General features: G+C 43.9%; 1 long non-coding RNA gene across 1 annotated transcript in view; it reads left to right on the forward strand.

Moving 5' to 3' along the window:
* The window catches only part of LOC107517696, a 61,421-nt gene extending 49,704 nt beyond the window's left edge, over positions 1-11,717 (forward strand). Inside the window, exon 6 of the long non-coding RNA XR_004950854.1 lies at positions 10,948-11,717. This is a non-coding gene — a long non-coding RNA (uncharacterized LOC107517696). The remainder of the gene's footprint in view (positions 1-10,947) is intronic.
* The last annotated feature ends 8,033 nt before the right edge of the window (positions 11,718-19,750 follow it).

The raw sequence follows: 19,750 nt of genomic DNA on the forward strand, positions 1-19,750 counted from the left end.
CTCCACCTCCCCAAATGGCACCTCCATGCTTTACCTTGCTCAGGCTACAGAGCCTTAGTCTATTTTCTCTTTTCACAATCCAATTCCAGTTGCTGGTAAATCATGTTGACTCTACCTTCAAAGTGTACTTAGTATCCGATCACTTTTTACCACATCTGCCTCTACCCTGGACTAAACCACCATGCCTGACCTGTATAATTCATAAGCATAAATCTTCACTGATTTCTTGCCTCAGCCCTTTCCTCCTTATAGTTAGTTGTCCTTCAGTGCTCATTTTAAATACAAGCAGAGACCTTTGCTGGCCACCGTCTGGCCCTCTACCTGTTCCCACTCAGACCTCAGCTCTAAATGATCCCCTCTGCTCTCTCCTGGCCACTGTATTGCTTCTCAGACATGCTGGGGGCCGGGGCGAGGGGCCTTAGGGCCTTTGTACCTGCCACACCCTACCTGGAAATCTTCCCAGGTATCTGCACAGGTCCCTTCTTCACTTCCTTAGACTGATCCGGTGCCACTTTCTCACCATGTAATCAATCTCCATGACTGATATACTCTAAGTTTACAGCCTGTGTATCCAAATCCCCTTTTGTTTTCTCTGTAACACATAGCATCATCTGACACATATTCTATTCATTTGTTAGTTGTCTATCTCTCCACATCTTCTGTAAGCTACATGAAGGCAACATTTTGCCTGTCTTTCAGCTGTACCCCCAACATGTCCCCTGACACATAGAAGATGCTCAAAAAGTATTTGAAGGATTGGTATTTTTATCCTTGTTTTACAGATAGAGTAATTGAAGGTCTAAGAGGTTCAGTTATTTGCTCAGGGCCCCAGACCCTAGAAGTGCCAGGATAGAGATTGAAACCCTGACATGAGCTTAATTGCTCTACATTCTCCTTTTTCCTCTTAAATAAAGATGATAATACATAACATGCAGAATTGCTGTGAAGATGAAACAAATAGTGTGCAGGAAAGCACTTCGAAAACCCCAGTGTGTCAAAGGAATGTTACTGATCTAATTTATTGCAAACTCTAGCTTTTTGTATCTGTGTTATTCAGTAACCCATCCAAAGGTTCTTTTATGTTCTCAGGGTTTTACTTAGGAGTAGCTGATACTGCTGCCACCAAATGATCTATTTTCTTCTTCCTTCTGCCCTTGGCGAGAGAAGTAAGTGCATGTGTGTTTGTGTCTGTTGGCTTCTGTCTGTCTATAGCTCTGATCCCCCCCCACCCACTGACCATGAGGTCATCACGTGGAGAGCTCCCCCGACCTCTGTGGCCAGTCAGCAGTGGGGGGCACTGGTGCTGGCGTGTGTGCCTGTGGCTGTCGTCGTTTGTTCATGTCTGTTTTCCCAGGGAGGTGTTCATGTTAGCAGGTGCTTAGCGGGTGTCAGGAGTCTCATCTTGCACAATGCTCCTGGCAGCCTGTTCCCCCACTGCCCCCACTCTCTGCAGCAGACTGGAGTGAAGTGATCACAGGCTCATTATGGCTAAAGACCAGGGACATAAATGAAGCAAGCACACTTGATGAACCACAGAGCTACTGCTGTCTCCCAGGCACACAATTTACGTTTCCCTGAACCCAGGACAGCTTCCTGGGATTGTGGCACAGAGCATTGAGCAGTTCGGTCCTTCTGATTTTCATGTTGTGATATGACGCAGCTAGAAGAGATAGTAGAGCTTTCCCCACATACACCTTTCCTGTGTGTTTATTCATTTAATTTCCTGATTTTGAAGTAGGAGAAAAATGCAGCCATTTTCTTAGCGAGCACCTTAAACTGCCTATTCTGAAGACAAGAGAGCTGTGACACTTGAGAAATGATGGATGGCTTTGAGAGTGGGCGGGCAGTCTTCAGCCTTCATCCTTGGGAGAGGTCTTCCAGGGAGAGCTACTGTCTTGGCTTGGTGTCTGTACTCATATCGATTTTTGGGGGGAGGTGGGGGTGCAGTTGACACAGTCTGAAGCCACTTAATATTGTCACCAGGCCAGGTCATGCTGTGCTCAGCTGTACCTACTCCAACAGCCTGTAGCATCCTGGGGCTTTTGGAGCACTCTGGCCACCTGTGAATTCAAGCAGAATGTAGAGCATCTTATTTTAACCCAGGACGACTGCCCAGCCTGGGGAGGGCATAGAAGGATACCTTCCAGGCATCAGAGCAGGTCCGGCTACAAGGAACAGACTTTGTATGCTGCAAACTGAGACAAGACCAGGAGGGCCTGGGCTCTCTCTCACACACTCTCCCTGTCTTCAGCCTCTGGAGCTTATGGGCAGGAACCAGGCATGGACTCTTGATTCTGCGTCCCATCATTCCACATACTTACAAGGGACGGTCCGGCCGGCTATGTTGGATGGGAGGAGCGCAGTTCCTGAGCAAGGCCTGAATCCCAGCTGCACTCCTGTCTTGCTACCTGGGCCTTCCCTAAGCCTCAGTCCCCTTGTCTGTGAAGTGGGATAAAGGCCGCAGTCATGTTTGCTATTATAGAGGGCTTTTGTGAAGAAGCCTGACAGGCAGTGAGCCTTCAGGAAATGATAGCTTCTGTTCTTAATTGTGGGGTGACTGGGAGGCATTGTGGGGGTCACAGAGAGGAGTGCTGGGCTTTAGAATTAGGTCTGAGTTCAAATCCTCATTCTGTTCATTCATTAAATACTTAATACTCATTATGGATTTTACACTGGGCTTGAAACTGTCCTGGTTTCCTAATAGTCCTTGATCTTGGACAAGTCACCATACTTTTCTGAATCTCATTTTCTTCATGTAAAATATGGGTAAAAATACCAATCTTGCAAGACCATGTTGACAGTGAAATGAGCATTTATAAGCGGTAGCTAGCTAGATCATTATTTTCTACTATAACTTTTTCTACTCTAGAATTTTTACTATAACTTTATGGTTAATATATAAGATGAATTGCTTGTCTTAAACTATTCTGGCTTTGATATTCAATCCAGCAAATGTTTGTTGAGCACCTGTTAAGTGAGAGACATTATGTCAGCTCAGGGGAATAATATTGCTGGCAATACACATTGGCCATCGTTGAGGAATGCGTACTCCACTGGGGGACATCAGAGTCCCAGCCAGTTAAGCAGTAACCACTGGTCAGTACAGCAGTAAAGGTGTAAATCGAGTGCTGAGACAGCGCCTAGAAGGGAGCCATTGCTTCTGCCTGGGGAGGCTGCTGAAGGCTGTGCACATAGGTTGACCAAGGATGAGAGACTGAAAGAGGAGGATGGCGGCGCAAGGGGAGGGAGCGTTCTGGCAGAGGTACTCCATTGGCACAGACAGGAAGATACGGGCGTGCAAGGTGGGAGTTCAGGTGTGTTGGTGACAGTGGGTCACATGGGACATGATGAGGCTGGAGAGAGGGATTCTCACTGTGTTGAGAAGGCTCGGAAGTCCTTGTCATTGTGAGCTGAGGCTTTGATGTGGAAAGCTTATAAGAGGGCAGAACGCATTGCCTCTTGTTGCGTAGGGCAAGCACAGGACTGTCTAGAGAAAGTCTAATGTGAGTCACTCATGGAATTTAAATATTTCTAGTAGCCACATTAAAATAGTAAAAAGAAATATTACCTATCATCTGTCAGGATGGCCGTCATTAATAAATCAACAAGTAACAAGTGCTGGCGAGGATGTGGAGAAAAGGGGAACCCTTGCACACCGTTAGTGGGATTGTAAATTAGTGCAGCCACTGTGGAACGTAGTATAGAGATTCTTCAAAAAATTAAAAATAGTGTTGCCATATGACTCAGCAATTCCACTTCTGGGTATTTATTCAAAGAAAATAAAAACACGTAATTTGAAAAGATATACGCATCCCTGTGTTCACTGCAGCAGTTCTAGTAACAGCCATGATGTGGAAACAAGCTAGATGTCCACCAATAGTTGAATGCATAAAAAAGAGGTGGTGTGTATATACAATGGAATATTTTTCAGCAATAAAAAAAGAAGGAAATCTTGCCATTTTTGACAGCATGGTTGGACCTAGAGAGTATCATGCCAAATGAAGTAAGTCAGGCAGAGAAAGACAAATACCGTATGATCATTTATATGTAAAATCTAAAAAAAATTTAATAGAACAGAAACAGATCTATAGGTACAGTTTGGGGTGTATGTGAATGAGAATTTAAAATAGAATTACCTAATCCAGGAATTTCACTTCTGGGTATATACCCTAAAGAACTGAAAGCAGGGTCTTCATGAGACATTTATATACTCATTAAAAAAAAGTGAACAGGTTTTGGAATGAGATTGTCCAGATTTTCATCTTAGCTTCATTATTTGCTAGCCCGGTGATTTGGGAAAGTTACCTAGACTTCATTGTGCCTCAGTTTTCCTATGAACAAAGTGAAAAAATAAAAAACAGTAAAAAGAAAATAGGTGAAATTAATTTTAACAATATATTTTATCTAACCCAGCATATCTAAAATATTATCATTTCATCATATAATCAGTATAAAAAAACCTAATGAGATATTTAAATTCTCTTTTGGTACTAAGTCTTTTAAATCTAATGTGTATTTTACCCTGCAGTACAGATCAGTTTGGACTACAGCCACAATGTAAATGCTAGTAGCCACATGTGGCTCATGGCTAGTGGCTACTGTATTGGGCAGTGCTGGTTTAGTAGGTCTGGGATATGGGAGTTGGGACTGATCTGTGTAATCCTGAACCTTCTCCCTCAATAGTTTGAACCAACCTTCTTCGGCCATCAAACCTTTGAACAGACCTGCTCAGCAGCAGATTGGTAACTCTGCTATTTTTCAGCAGGGAAAAGAGAAAAAAATGGGGAAATTTCATCTTCCATGGCTTATATGGTGCATCTATCTCCACTGGACAAACCTTCCTGGATAGCAAGTTACTATGTGCCCTTTATTCGTTTATTAAAATTTTAAGTTTGTTTTCAATCACCATAGACATACAATATTTCATTAGTTCCAGGTGTACAACGTTGTGATTCGACATTTATATAACTTGCGAAGTGATCCTCCTAATAAGTCTGGTACCCACCTGACACCATCTGTGTGTGCCAGTGATTGAGCATCTGTTATGGCCTGTTCCACAGATGTACTAGATACTTCAGATTATACATTTTTTCTAATTTTTTCAGTAACTCCACAAAGCAGGTTTTCTTATCCCATTTTACAGAGGAGGAAAGTCAACACGTGAGAGATTAAGTACCTTGTCCAAGGTCGTATAACTAGACGTGGCAGAGCCGAAGCTCAAACCTGATTTTAAACCCTTGCTCTTTCTTCTGTTCTTGCTGTTTTCCTGATAGGGTCCACATTGTATGTACATTATGATCTCTAAATTGGAAAAAAAAAATAATACACATAAAGAATTTAATATGTGTGCATCTGTATGTGTCCATACACATACATAGAAAAATGACTGGAAAGCTGTCATCAGAGAAAAATTATAAACTTAAAACAGTTCTGTCCAAAAGGATGTGTTCTCCCTTCCTCTCTGCCTCTGCCCCCTGCCTACACACACTGGGGCACCAGTTGGAATGTCCAGTACTGACCAGTTGCCGTGAGTGTGATGGGGGAGGGGACAGAGCAGGTGGAGTTTCATTAGAATTGGGTAGAACTCAGGTGTTTATGAAGTCTTCGTTTCTCTAATTAGGGGGGCTAGAGGCAGTGGGGCGACCAGGTGGCAGCTTCAGCCATAAGCCTGGAACTTGGCTGGTGGCTATTCATCCTGCTTGGGCTGTTTGGTGGGAAGAAGCCAGACTGTGCCAGGTGAGCCTCATCTTTGATTTCCTCCCTGCTGGGGGCTAATGAACAGTGATGTGGTCCCAGAGTGTGTAAAGGGCCAGGACAATGTGTGGGGCAGGCACAGATTTAGTCCTTGAGGTCTGGCAGATGTAGGTTTTTGACTTTTGACTCTGACACTCCCGAAGTTTGTGACGTTGTCAAAGCTTTGGATTTCCTATTTGTAAAACCAAAGTAATCACTTTAGCTAGGCTTTTTTTATTGGAAGCTACAGAGACCCACTTAAGCCAGTTCAAGTTAGAAGAGGTACCTGTCATAGGATACAGAAACTTATCAGGGCAGGAGCCTTAATAGAGCTGGGCCTTACAAGGACTGCACTAGCTAGACAAGAACAGAGTCCCCTCCCTCCAAGTCTCAGAGGTCCTCCCCTCTGCTTCGATTTTTTTTTTCTCCCACCAGGCTTCCTCTCTGGTCTTCTGCACATGGCATTGGATGGCTTCCATGGTGCCTGCATCTGCATGATTGTCCAACTTCAGTGTCCCTTCATGTTTCTTAATTTAGATTTCTGAAATAGAGGCTGATTAGCCCAGCGTATCTTTTTAAGGCAAAGCAGAGTCTAGTTGAGCCAGTGTTGGCCTGGGAGGCCACCTGCTCCACTGGGTGAGGCCAGACCATGTGGTAGGGTGGTCCTCAGCCCTCCTGGGGGGAGGTGAGGCCTGGATATTAAGCATTTAAGAGTGTCAGCCATAACTGCTGGTGTTTCCCTGATACGTTTGCTTTTCTACCCTCCAAGATGGTTATTTCATACATTCTCTTTACTCAAGCCTGCTTTCCAACTCCGCAGACTTGAAGCAGAAGCCGTTTCCTGTTTCATTGAAAAAATAGAAGCTTCTTATTCACACCACACAGATGGATCTGCCTCCTCTTTTACCCGTCTTTTCCACTGTGTCTCCCACCAGATTCAGAGTTGTGTCTTTGCTTCTCTCGGAGGCGAAGCTGTCCTTTGGTGCCCTCACCTTGCTCCTACAGATATGCCCTCTTGTTTTCGACATTAGGGTTTCCTCGCATGCAGTTGGACCCCTCACACATTCTCTGGTTTCTCTCTTGGGCCCCCACATGCTCTTCCAGGAGAACTTCAGACCTATTGTCTATCCGAGTGCTAGTCCAAGTGTTGGCGTGTGAACCATTTATCACAAGTTGTCACAGGATTAAGGAATTTGCTCTAGAATGTAAAGCAGCTGTGTATTATGCATAATTTAGTTCAGCTGACATTATTTTCTCATGGCAAAATTTTCTCAATGGAGGAAGTAGGATGTTGGTTTACATACTGGCATGAGCTTCCCTCTCAGACAACTAACAGTTAGTGGGCCACTCTTGTAGCGCTCGTCTGAACCCTCACCTCTCATCCACTGAAGTTACCCACGTCACATCTCCACATTGCCAAATCCAGCAGGTGCTTCTTTAGCTTCACTTTGTCTCTCAGCAGCATTTTGAGACAGTGCCTTCTTGATTCTCTCGTTCCCCGGGACTTTGCATTCTTTTCCTCACTTGCCTCTTCTCCCAGCCTCCTCTGCCTGCTTTCCTCCATCAGGTGCTGCAGGGCCCTTGCCTGGCCCTTTTATACGTCTGCCTTGGCCTCAGTGAGCTCACCTCGTCCAGTAGCTGATGACTTCCAAATATAGATCTTTAGCCCAGACTGTGCTCCTGACTCATTCCTTCCACTGTCTCCTTGATATCTCCATGGCGATGTCTAATAGGCATCCTCACACATGGATAGGTGTGAACAGAGTACTTAATGTTCTTTCTCAAATCCTCTCCGCCACCCTGTACTGTTCTTCCTCATTTCCTGAAGCAGGATCAGCAACCAACCAGTTGCCCAAGCAGCAGACCATAGGTCCGTCTCTGATTTCCCCTTTACCCTCCTGTGCCATGTCTAATCTCTTAGCGGTTCCTGCCAGTCATACTCCCAAAATATAACCCGACTTCATCTTCCTCTTTACCAGCACTGATCACCCCCAATTCTGAGCCACCCCTTTCCTCCCTGGTCTGTTCCAAGAGCCTCCCTTTTCATTCCCTGTGCCCTACTCTCCACAGACAGGACTGGTCCAGCCAGCGGGAGCTTTTCAGAACATTCGCCTCGCGTGAAAGCCTTCAGTGCCTTGTGATGCTCTTGGGATAAGCCCCAACTCCTCCTCATGGTCTGCAAGCCCCTGGATGGTCTCCTGTCTTCCCTGGGTTTACCCTGGTTCCTTCCACTCCCTCTGCTGGCTGCTCTTAACCAGTTTTGTCCTGGCTGGTCCCTTTTCCTCTTCTAAGTTGTTATCTCAGGGATGCTTTCCCTGACTCTTTCACCCTACGGAGAACACAGGGCTGTGGTTTGAGGCCCACAGCACAGGTGAGTGGGAAAGGGAGGCCGCCCACATTAGCCTAAGAAAGAATGCAGAATTCGGAGCAGCGTGTTTTTCTTTTAAATCCTGACCAACCTGCACTGTCTCCAGCAACTCAAGGCTTTTTTCCAGGCCTCTGAGAATTTCTTAATGCATCTTATAAATGTCAAGATCTGATCATCACGGAGGGTGGTGCCTTTGAATGTCAACCGCACGTATGTGACAAGATGCAGATGGCAGTAAAAGGATCAGGACAAAAGTCATGGCCTGCGCTCTTAGCCAGAATGGCTGGGGCCCCTCTTAACTCTGGGGTCCCTGTTGCTTCCTGCCTGCAGCCAGTCCTGTGAGGAGCCACAGTGGGGTCCTCCTTTTAATGCCCGATGGGCCATTAACTCCACAGGGAAATGGCTACAAATCGGAGTGCTGCTAATGGCTTGTCTCTTTTAAAACAATTTTGTGAGGATGTGTCAAAGAGAAAATGGACCATAGCTCATAGCTTTGGATAAGGGATGCCACCCATTGCTTTGTTAGAAGCCACTTAATAGTATTTATAGACTAGATGACCTTTGACACTTTCCTCTTGCTCCTTGGTTTCCTCATCTAAAAAATGGGAGTAATAAGACTGCTTTGCCTGAATCACAAACTGCTGGGGTGAGTTCCAGTAGTGTCAGCTACGTGGATTGAGTGCCGCCTCTACGCCAAGCACCGTGTTACCCGGATTCTTGTTTCATCCAAATTCTTATGTCATCCTCACTACAGTCCTGCAGGGAGTGGACACAGTTGAGGCTTTGAGAGGCTCAGTGAACTCTTCCCAGGGTTGCCGAGCAGGCTTGTGGTCACAGAGGAAGCTGACTCTGTCCTGCTCTGCTAGCCTGGACCGCTCCCCTGTGGGTGGGCAGAGCGCCCCCTACGTGTGCATTTTCAAGTCCTCCTAGTCATTCTCTGTGAGAGAAACTTCTCATTCTGATGATAACATTGAGGCCATTGAAGGTAGGTGATCTGCCCCAAGCCCTTCAGCCAGTGAGTAGTATGTCCTGGAATTTGAACTCAGGTCTGTCTGAAGTTCTTTGAAAGACTGAAGAGGATAAGTGGTAAAGCCAGGGGTTCCTATACCTGTCAGATCTTAAGAAGGTAATAGTGGGTCTTTTTAAAAGCCTAATGGAGACTGTAAATTTGCCCAAATGGGGTTGCCCTGAACTTTACTAGCTGCTTTCTGCTGTCATTAGTTCATTCCAGCGCGATAACATTAGCCATCTTGCCTCATGAGAAACTTGGCCTGATTGTGGTAAGAGGTTAGGATAGTATATAATACCTTTCCCTACTCAATTCACCTTCCACATTCTGCCTCTTAACATGGTCACTTAGGTGTAAATGTCATCTTCCTCATCGGGTGGCCACCCACTGCTGTGGGTCAGAACTGGGCACACGATATCTTGTTACAAAAAGCCTCGTAGGGGAATGTTGGCGTGTACTGCGGTTCTGGCTCCAAGAGCTCCGGAATCCATGCTAGTCTCCCAGGATGTTATGATGGACTTTTAATTTTTTTCTTTTTTCTTTTTTTTTTAATTTCCCTGCTCCATATCCAAATCTTGCTCCTTGGCTAGTCAGATATACTTGGGAGCTGGTGATGCAGAGCCAGAGTGCTGGAGAGTTCATCCCGAGACAGGGACAGCAGCTGCATCTAGTTTCTGTGGCCTCAGGCCTCCTACTCCAGTGGCGGCGTCCAGGTGAAACAACCTGTGGCCTTGTCATGATCTGTAGTGTGGCTTGGGGCTCCACCGCTGGCCGCACAGCTCCTGTGGGTCTTGCTCATTTCCTGAGTCTAGTCCTCTAGCTTTTCCGGGGACCCTGTGAGATAGCAGAGGCCTTTGGGTAGACTTCTCCATTGAAATCAGCCAAAGTCTTATTTCTGTTGCTTAAAGCCAAGAATCAGACTTGTGTGGAGCTGTTGCTCTGGAATTTTCCATGGGTTCCACTCATCCCCAGGCTCCTGACAGCTCTGCTTTACCACCGGAGCACCCACCACAGGCCACAGAAGGTACACGATTCCTAGGTCGAGTGGGCGACTGGACTGCAAGCTCAGCTCATCTGCATATGTTGTCTGACCCAGATTCTGCTCTGCCTGCAACGCATCATGCACCCTTACGCTGTGCGCTTGTGGGGACAGCACTGAGTCTTTCACCCCTTCCTCACCTTGAGTAGTGCCTGGCACACAGTGGGTGCTCAGGAAGGTTGGGATGGATGGGTAGAGGAACCAGTGGAGGACAAGAGAAGTTAGGGACTCTGGGCTCTCCTCAGTCTCAGTGAGGCTGCCCTGACCGACAGTCAAGCCTCCAGACTCAGGTGGGAGGGGAGCCTGGAATCTGCAGGTTGCCTGCTGTTCAGCACTGGAGGTGGGCTGGGGTGACTGGAATTTAGAACAACAGAGTAAGCAGGTAGAGCCTCGGAAGGGAGGACTGTGCCCCACTCTCTTTCAAGTGGAGGCAGCGAAGTTAGTGCTTTCCAGCCCTTTCACGTCACGGCATGCACAGGAAGTGATTATGTTTATATGGAACCCAGGGTCATGTCCAGCTGCCTGAGGAGCTGAGGTACTATCTCAGCATGCCGGTGACTGGTTCCCAGTGCACCTGGGCCTGCTGGCTGGGATACACTGATGATGGGAACCTGAGCGTATATCCAGCTCATCCCTACCACCTGCCCACCACTAAGGCCTCTGCCGTGTGACCTCTGCTGTTCTTAACCCCTTGCCTTACAAGTTACAGGTATTTTTTCTAGTTTAGCATTTGCCTTTAACTTTACGAGTTCTTACTCCTTTCACTCCATCGGTTCCTGATCACAGTTCTCTCTACAGGAGTTTCTGCGCTTTGACTCCGGGACTGTGGCCCTTCCTGCAAAATCCTCTCTGGACGCGCCCTCCTAGCACCCCCTAGGAAAGATGCGGCAGCTCAAAGGGAAGCCCAAGAAGGAGACGTCCAAGGACAAGAAGGAGCGGAAGCAGGCCATGCAGGAGGCCCGGCAGCAGATCACCACGGTGGTGCTGCCCACGCTGGCCGTGGTCGTGCTGCTGATCGTGGTGTTCGTGTACGTGGCCACGCGCCCCACTGTCACCGAGTGAGTGCTGCGGGAGGGCGAAGGCAAGAGGAAAATGGCTTTCATATTCAGAGATTTTCCTGATGCTGAGCTCTTAAGCAGGAGCACCCTGTCTTCTCTGGTCTTTGACTTGATTAAAGTTTTTCCACTTTCCTGGGAGGGGATAGGGAGCGTTTTATCAGTGAACGTGCCATACACCTTATGGTCCACTTCATGTGCCTTTCAGACTTCAAAGCCGTGTGTGTGTGTGTGTGTGTGTGTGTGTGTGTGTGTGTGTGTGTGTGTGTGTGTTTCTTTTTCTCTCCTGAAATCGTGTAGCTCCACTTGGTGAGAGGAGGGATCTCTGGATCTTGAATGAATCGATTGGAACCAGTGCTCACCCCATCCCCATTATTTTGAACATGACTTTCCTACATGTGTTCACAATTTCCAAAGGGACTGTATTTCTTCTCTGTGCTTGATGTGATTTGAAATTTGTCGACTCAAAAGTGAAATATTTATTTTTTGAATAAAGGAGATAATAGCCTTAAACTGAATGTCTATCTTGTTTTGCGAGGAGGTGGCCTTGCTCTTTGTACAGCGCAGGGAGGCGCTGTCTGTCTGTGGGGCTCGCTCTCCAGGCCCTGTCCCCCTTCCCTTTGCTCCTTCTCCCTTGAGGGTTTCTCCACCCCTCACCCCCACCCCACTCCCTGCTGTGAATCACTTCTGGGAAGATTGTGCCTTTTGACTGGATCATTCTAAGAATGACAGAATCTTTAGAGAGGCACAAAGGGTGTGTTAATTGGTCTGTCTTAGCAAAATAAGAGTTTTAATTGGAATATGACCTCAAGTACTTTTTACAGCAGTTGGCAAACAGCAGCACAGAAATGGTCCTGGAGGTAAAGGTCAGGTTGGGTTCCGTTCCTGCTGAAAGGATGCAAATTGTTGGCGGTGTGGCTGAGTTTTCGATGCAGATTGCCCCTGCCAGCCGGGTTGCTTCATTGTATTCTAAAGGCATTGTTAGCCGGTTCCTGATAGAGAGGGCCGTTTTTGGAAGTCAGATTCCTGATGACTGTTCCAAGAGTGTCTGCTCTCCTGTCATTGCTGATTATGGACAGATTGGCTGGGGGAGAAAAGCTTTTCTACTCTAGGATGCTGCATGAATCGCTGATGGCCAGGCTGTTACTGGGGACTTGGGGCCTCTTGGAGCGAGTCTCTCAGGAAGACAAGCAGCTGTTGAAAGGAAGGACTCCAGCTGATGCTCAGAGATCCTGGGACCGGCAGGGCTGACAGGGGGGCTGCTCCTGGAGAGCTGGTCTCAGCAGGAGACACCGAGCTGGTCTCAGCAGAGACACTGTGCTGCCTTAAGCAAGTGCCTGTGGCCTTGGAAAGAGATTTATTAAAATACTTACCAAATATGGAGGCTGCTCGCATAAAGTTCCTCTTAGGTTTCTATTTTCCTCCCCCCTTATTTGGTTCTCTTAGGAGCCTCAGTGCTTGTTGCTCTCATTCCAGGGTGGACAGGAGGAATGGTCTGTGGCCATCCCTGCTTTTCATGACGGCCCCTCCTCCGCCCCAAAAGAGTAGATGCTTGAGGCTGGCACAGGGAAAGAGCCCAGGCTGCATGCTGTGTAAATGTCTCACCTGTATTTAATTCGCAGCCTACTGCTCAGAACTGTGGATTACGTAAACCAACTGAGCCTTAATTTCCCCATCTGTAAATAACTGGTAAAGTCACTCTTAGGGAAGTGCGCCATCTAGTAGGATTTTGCCCTGGAACCCCTTGAGGCCATTTCGTCAGGTAAAAATGGAGGTTATCTTGTGTCATAGGATTGTTGGGAGGAATCAGTCGAAATGGTATATTTGTAAAGCCAAGTCTGGCACCTAGAACATACTAGTTACTCTATAAATAGTAGTAGTAGCTCAGCATTTCATGTATGTTAACTTATTTATTTCTCATACAACTATATGAAATAGGTACTGTTAGCACTGAGTTTTACAGATAAAGAAACTGAAGCAGTGTTATGCAACTAGTAAGTGGAGGAGCCCAGGTTTGTTTCTTCTTATGCTTTTGTTTTGGGAAATTTAATATGTACACAAAAATAGAATAATGCAATATACCTCATGTACCTACTGACCAGCTTCAGCAAACACCACACATGGCCACGCCTACTCATTATCTCTGCTGCCCCCCCCCCCCCACTCAAACACCCTCGCAAAGGCACAGTGGGTTATTTTGCAGCAAAATGGGAGATGGAATTCAGACAGTCTGGCTCGAATTCATGCTCTTGATCATTAAGGTCTATTACTCATTAATACTAATTTTCTCCTTTTCACTCTTCCAGTCTAAGGAAACCTTTCCTGTCCAGATGTGAGGGAACAATCCTCACTTGGTAACAGTTCACAGGAACAACCGTAGACGCATCTTTAGACAAACAGCTTTACCCCCTGGGTAACTTAGCACCCTGCTCAGTCTCTCATCTGTTGCTCAGTGGGAGAGGAGCTGTACCCCCATAGCCATCAAAGAGAAATATCTTTTCTGTGGGCTCCTTGTTAAAACATTTCGGTTTTCTTGCTTAGAACATTTTGGGTATGGTCTTTGAGAAGCAAAGACGTAGGTGCACTCTAATTCAGCCACTTTCTAAGCAAGTGACCTCAGTCAGGTCCCATAACCTGAGCTACAGTTGCCCCACATCTATCAAGTTAGTTCATTTTACTATGTAGAGGGTGTTGGGAGGATAAATTGAAATAGGAAAAGGGCATGACATCGTGCCTGGTATATTGTAGGTGCTCAGTACCCTTCCTTCTTGTCACTGTGTTCACCTCACAGAACATACCCGAGGCCAGGCTCCTAAGGCTTTACTTGCCAGGCTGGCGCAACAACACACACTGTATTAATAGCTCCTTTAGGTGCTTCTGACTCTGATTTTCACCCACTGTTTTCCTTTTTGTTGTCTGTCAGGAGGCCTAGTGGGTTTGAACTGGGTTTTCAGGAGAAGGCAATTACTAGACAGGTTTGGTGAAAGCAGGCTGAAAATGGACTTTTAAAAGTTAATACAACTTTGATGTGAGCCACTTCTAGGCAGGAACAAAATACCAATTTACTGTGGACTTGCTGGGTGGAGTTTAACAATTCTCAGGGTAAATAGTACTCCCATATGGGAATTCTGGGTAATATTTTTTTTTTTTTTGAGACAGTGGCTTTCATATTATTCCCAGTTATTCAGTGGCTTCAAGGCAAAACTGAATAATTTATTAGCAGTTTAACAGAAAGTCATGCTGGGGTTCTGCAGGATCTGGAGCTCTGGGCTTTCATAGGCCTCGTTACTGAGCCTAACATTTCTTGAAGAACAAATTCCAAAAGATGAATCAGGTTAGAAAAGGAATGGAAACCATTGCATTAGTTTAAAAAGTGTCACTTGATGGCTTTTAAAAAATCCTGATACCAAAATGTGTTTGTGTATCTGCTGGTTCTGAAGCCACCAGCTTTAATTCCTTCTAGTCAGTTTAGAGCAGCGCAGGCCCACCCTTCCTTCCTGCATCCTTGAGGTAACAGGAAGGAAACCTGCAGCCAGACTCATCTGTAAATTGGAAATGGTAACACCTGCCTCAGGGTTGTTAAGAAGATTAAAGAGATAATTCTCCTTTCCTTTTCCCCAAAAGGATCTCATATCATTATTTACTTGCTAGAGGTAGAAAAATAAGGGAACCTCTTAAAATTAGAGCTCTTAGATTTCTCTGTGGAAATCTACCATCATATGTGTGTGTGTATTTATATGTGCATGTACTCACACACACACATATATATATTCATTCTTCATAGCTCTGTATTGGAAGTATCCCACATGGTCTGTCACCTGAAAGTGTCTGCCTTATTTTGAATGTAGTTTATTTTTCAAGGACCATGTCTAAATCTGTTCTGTACAGCATTTGCCACAGACTTGCTTAAGCATTAAAAATGATATATAGTATCTTTGGATGAGGTAGATAGGAGTAGCTTTCTCTCAGTCCTTCCAGACATCTGAGTTCGAATTGGATAAGAATTCGCACATCCTGTGGAAACCTGTCCTACTCTCCCCCGTGCTTCAAAGATCAAGGAAGAGCAGTTGTTCACGTAAGTTTTGCTTCACCCACTCTATAAGGCCTAATTTTTCATTACGGGTCTTTTTGGTAATTCAGTAGCCAGTCTATCCTTCCCTGTTCTGAGTATTTTCTCATTACAAGGCATACGTCTCTGACTTTAGTGTATTTCAGTGGGGTCATCTGTATTATCTCCCTGCCTGCCAGTTCTGTGGAATCAGCCAGGCTTTTCAAAAAGCTTTTAATCCATTGAGCTGTTGGATAATAACTTTAAGGAATGTAGACCAGAGCGAGCATTTGGATGCTCAGTGATGCCATGATTAAGGATCTCTCCTTCCTTTGTCATTCACTTTCCCGTCATTAAATGAAGGTTGTCTTTGAACCTTGACGATGGAAACTTTTTTCCAACCTGTGAATATTCCTTTTCCAATTGAAACAAGGCATAGGTGGCCACACGCTGATCACCTCAGCTCTTTCAGAAAGCATGTTAAGCCTTTTGAGATTAGGCCTAACTCCCAAGGCATCAATTTGTTTAGATTGGAATAAATTAAGAACGCCCATTATGACAAGCACCTCACTTTGAAATACCTCTCCCTCCAACTGCATTACTGGTTCAGCTGAAGGGTCTGCTTATCTGTTTCATCCACTCATATTCTCCATAGACATTTAAATTTTCTGCCTCATGTAGTCCTCCTAGATTGGTTTCTAAAAGATGTAGCAATGTGTATAAAAGATATATTTAAAGCAAAAGTGTACTAAAGATTGAATATTAAAAAGATGGAAAAAGATATATCCGGAAGAATGAACAACAGCCATGGCAGCAACTTTAACATTAGCAGAATAATTATAAGATGAACATGCCATCATGGCAAAGGATGACATCTACTAGTAATGTAATAAATGATATTGTAATCATGGGTATGTGTGTTGCTAACAATACAGTCTCAAAATAGATAAAGCAAGTGACTATGGACAGACTAGAAATAGATCAGCAGCTTTAGTTGGAGATTTTAATGTTTACCTTTCAGTGATGGATAGATTTAGCAGCTGAGAAGAGCAAAGATTTAGAAGACTTGAATGATAAAATTAATAAACTTGATCTAGAGAAGATAAATGTAGATCTTTTCACTCAACAGAGAATAAACATTTTTTAGGAGCACACATGGAACATTAATAAAAATTGGCTTATAGATTTTCAAATTTGATGAAAAATATAAACCCGCAGATTCAAGAAGTTCAACTCCAAATAGGGTAAACCAAAGAAAACCACATCTAGGCACCTCAAGGTCAAAATGCTGAAAACCAGAAATAAATTTTAGTGGGGGTAGAAATCAGGCCTCAAACTTCTCTTTAGCATTTAGCATGAGAAGAACAATGCCAACAAAATTCTCAGGAGGAAAAAGCCTAACTCAGGACTTGTTTTGTATTTTTCCTTTGTAGATTGTTCATTTGACATATTTATAGTGCAACTATGTGCTAGGTATTGTTCTTGGCTTCAGTAAATACCAGTGAGTAAAACAGACACACATTCTTGTCTAGGTAGTATACATTCCAGTGAGGGGATCAATTAAACTTCCACTTATGTGTGAATGTCCATTTATAAATATGGAAAAAGTAAGGACTATATCTCATGAGCATTTTATGAGCAAGCTAGAAGAATGTAAAGTCTAAACAAGACAATGGAAAAATTACTGTAAAAGAATTTGCTATAGAATGAAGGCAGGATAAACTGCTGAATATTAGGTTTCAAAAATGCTATAACAGAAGTTAGAAGTAAGAGAAGGTAACAGATGACATGAGTATTTTGATTTCTTACTCTTTTATCATTAGGAATAAAAATTACTTAACGTTGCTGTTATACTTTAATGTATAAAGTAGAAAGGTAAGTAGTGAAAGAATAAACAGTAATATAATCTGCTAATTTAGTGGAGGGCAATATGAGGAAGTGAAAGCATACTGTTGTTTTGTCACTGCTTATTTGTGATGCCAGTAGATAGACGCTAAAATAATGATTATTAAAGGTAACCATTTAAGAGTAAGAAAATAAAAAAAAATAACACATACATGAGCAAAGGAAACAAGTCATATATTTGAAGTTAGTTTAAAGCATCGGTGGAAACACAGAGTGTAATGTAAAATATGGTAACAGAAACAAGATCAAACAACTGTTATGTCTGTAACTGAAAATGGCCTAGATGGTACTTATTTAAAGAAAAAGACTCGGATTATAAGGGAAAACCCACATGTGTGACATATAAAAAAGATACACCTTAAAGTGATTCAAACAGTTGAAAGTAAAAGGATGGGCAAAAAGTCCATACCAGTGATACAGAAAATAACAATAGCATTAACATGCAGTGCATTTCTATAAACACGAAAAAATGAAATTGTTAGGGAAACAACAAAGAAGTAGTGTGCACAACCTCACTATTAAAGTTGAAGGGGAGCGAAAAGCATAAAAGAGATGAAAGACACATGATGACAATAAAGCATATAACATGATGAAGATCTAAACCTGAATATGTACAAAATGATCAAAATTTTCTTAACAAAAATTACAGGAACTCCAAGGGGCGATAGACAAATCTACGAGTGAATGGGAGACCTTAGTCTTAGATTTCAGCCCACGACAGAGCAAGTAAATAAAGGATAAGGGTTTAGAAGATCCAAACATCATAAAAGAGATCAGACTCATATATGTCCAATTCTGTCCTTAAAAAGAGACTATGTTGTTTTTCAAGTTCCAGAAACATTAAAAAAAATAACGTTACTTATTTAATATTTGTCTGTCTTGTTAACCCTGTTTCCCCAGGAACTAACAGAGATGCCCAGTAAATATTTTTGAATAGTGAAAACACATAATTTATAAAAGAAATGTACAAATGGCCAGTAAGCTGTTGGGGAAAAAAATAGCACAACTTTATAAACAAACATTTCTGTTCAAATAGCAATAGAATACCATTTCATCTATCAAATTGGCAACATGTTCTAAATCCTTGCTTTATATATATAAATGCATACCTAGATAATGTGTCAGCTCCGCAAAATGTCAAGCAGAATAGGTAACACAAATAGTTCTTCCCAGTTTCTAATCCCTTCATGCGAACATCCAAGGTGAGTCATGATCTTCAGAAAAGATGCTACTTGTGTATGTCACATCTTAACTTTTTCTTTATTCAGTGGGTGGCATGGCAGGATGGCTTAGCGTCCTGATAGACTAACAACAGAGGTCACCCTCACTCTTAAACGGCCCCCAGGAACTCTCCATTTAGCTGCTGTTGTCCATCACTGTGAGTTTCCCCAACTGTGCAGCGCTCTCTCTCCCAAGGGAATATCTCCCCCGGCCTGGCATTTGACCTATTGCTAACATTTAAATTTGCTACATGGAACTCAGAGCACATTTTCACATAGCAATAAAGGTGCATATTTCATGGTTAGGTTTCCAGACTATCCCACAAAAACCTATTTGAATTTTAGAACCTTGGAGTTGAAAGGTCTAGGGAGTTACTGCTTCAATCTCCTATCTCTTCCTGTAGCACCCTGATAGATTCTGATTAAGTATCTAGGATTAGGAGAACCTACCGCTAGAGAAGATAGACCCCAAATGCTGGTATTAAAACAAAAAGCAGAAGAAAAAGGATTTTGAAGAAGATTCTATTTTCAAATAAGGATATCTTAACTGTACTTATTCGAGTTAGGCTTGAGGTTTGACCCTGCCCTCTAGTCTAACCACCTGCAGTCATGGTAAGAACTAATCTCAGCTACATCCAGAATGATACTTTGAATCCATGTGCATGAAATAACTATGGGGTAAGAATTATGACAAACCCAGATGTCATGTTAAACACTTGATGTTAGTTTCTGTTGTGTTGGCTCAGACTATGAATAAAGACCTCTGGTTCATGCTGGTGAGTTGAATACATGTTTCCTTCTGGTGATCAAACAATAGTAAATGAAAAGGAAGAGAAAGAGAAAGTGAACAGAGATAAGAGGAACAACATGTTGGAAAATGGAAAGCAAATGTATGAGTGATAACTGGCTGAGCAGACCTGAGGGTGCTAATTATAAGGTGGTAGTGGGAGGGCCTAAGAATCAACCTAACTCACTGCAGATCCTCATCAAGCTCAGGAATCATATGACCAGATTCTTCTGGAAGTGTGAAGGTGGAGCTAGGGGAAAAGATTGATTCAACATCAGCCTAAACTCTTTAGTATTCCAGATTCCTTCCCCAACCCTGGCAAAGGGCAGGTGATTCTTGGTTGAAGTTAAAACATGGTGTGTTGGCCGAGGGCACTTAGGTATAGTTTGCAGGAGGAGGTCTTGTACTGAAAATACGGGACTTTTGTGATACATCAAATGCTGAGATCCCAGCCTTTTTTTCCACACCTAGCCCCAGAATGAGGCAAGGATTATCCCTTCAGACAAAAAAGTAAAGCATCTTCTCCAAGTAACTTAATAGGCCCAGGAGAAAAAAACCTAAAGACACTAATATTGTGGGCTACACA

The sequence above is a fragment of the Rousettus aegyptiacus genome, unplaced genomic scaffold (genome assembly GCF_014176215.1).
Source record: "Rousettus aegyptiacus isolate mRouAeg1 unplaced genomic scaffold, mRouAeg1.p scaffold_m13_p_5, whole genome shotgun sequence".
NCBI classification, from domain to species: domain Eukaryota; kingdom Metazoa; phylum Chordata; class Mammalia; order Chiroptera; family Pteropodidae; genus Rousettus; species Rousettus aegyptiacus.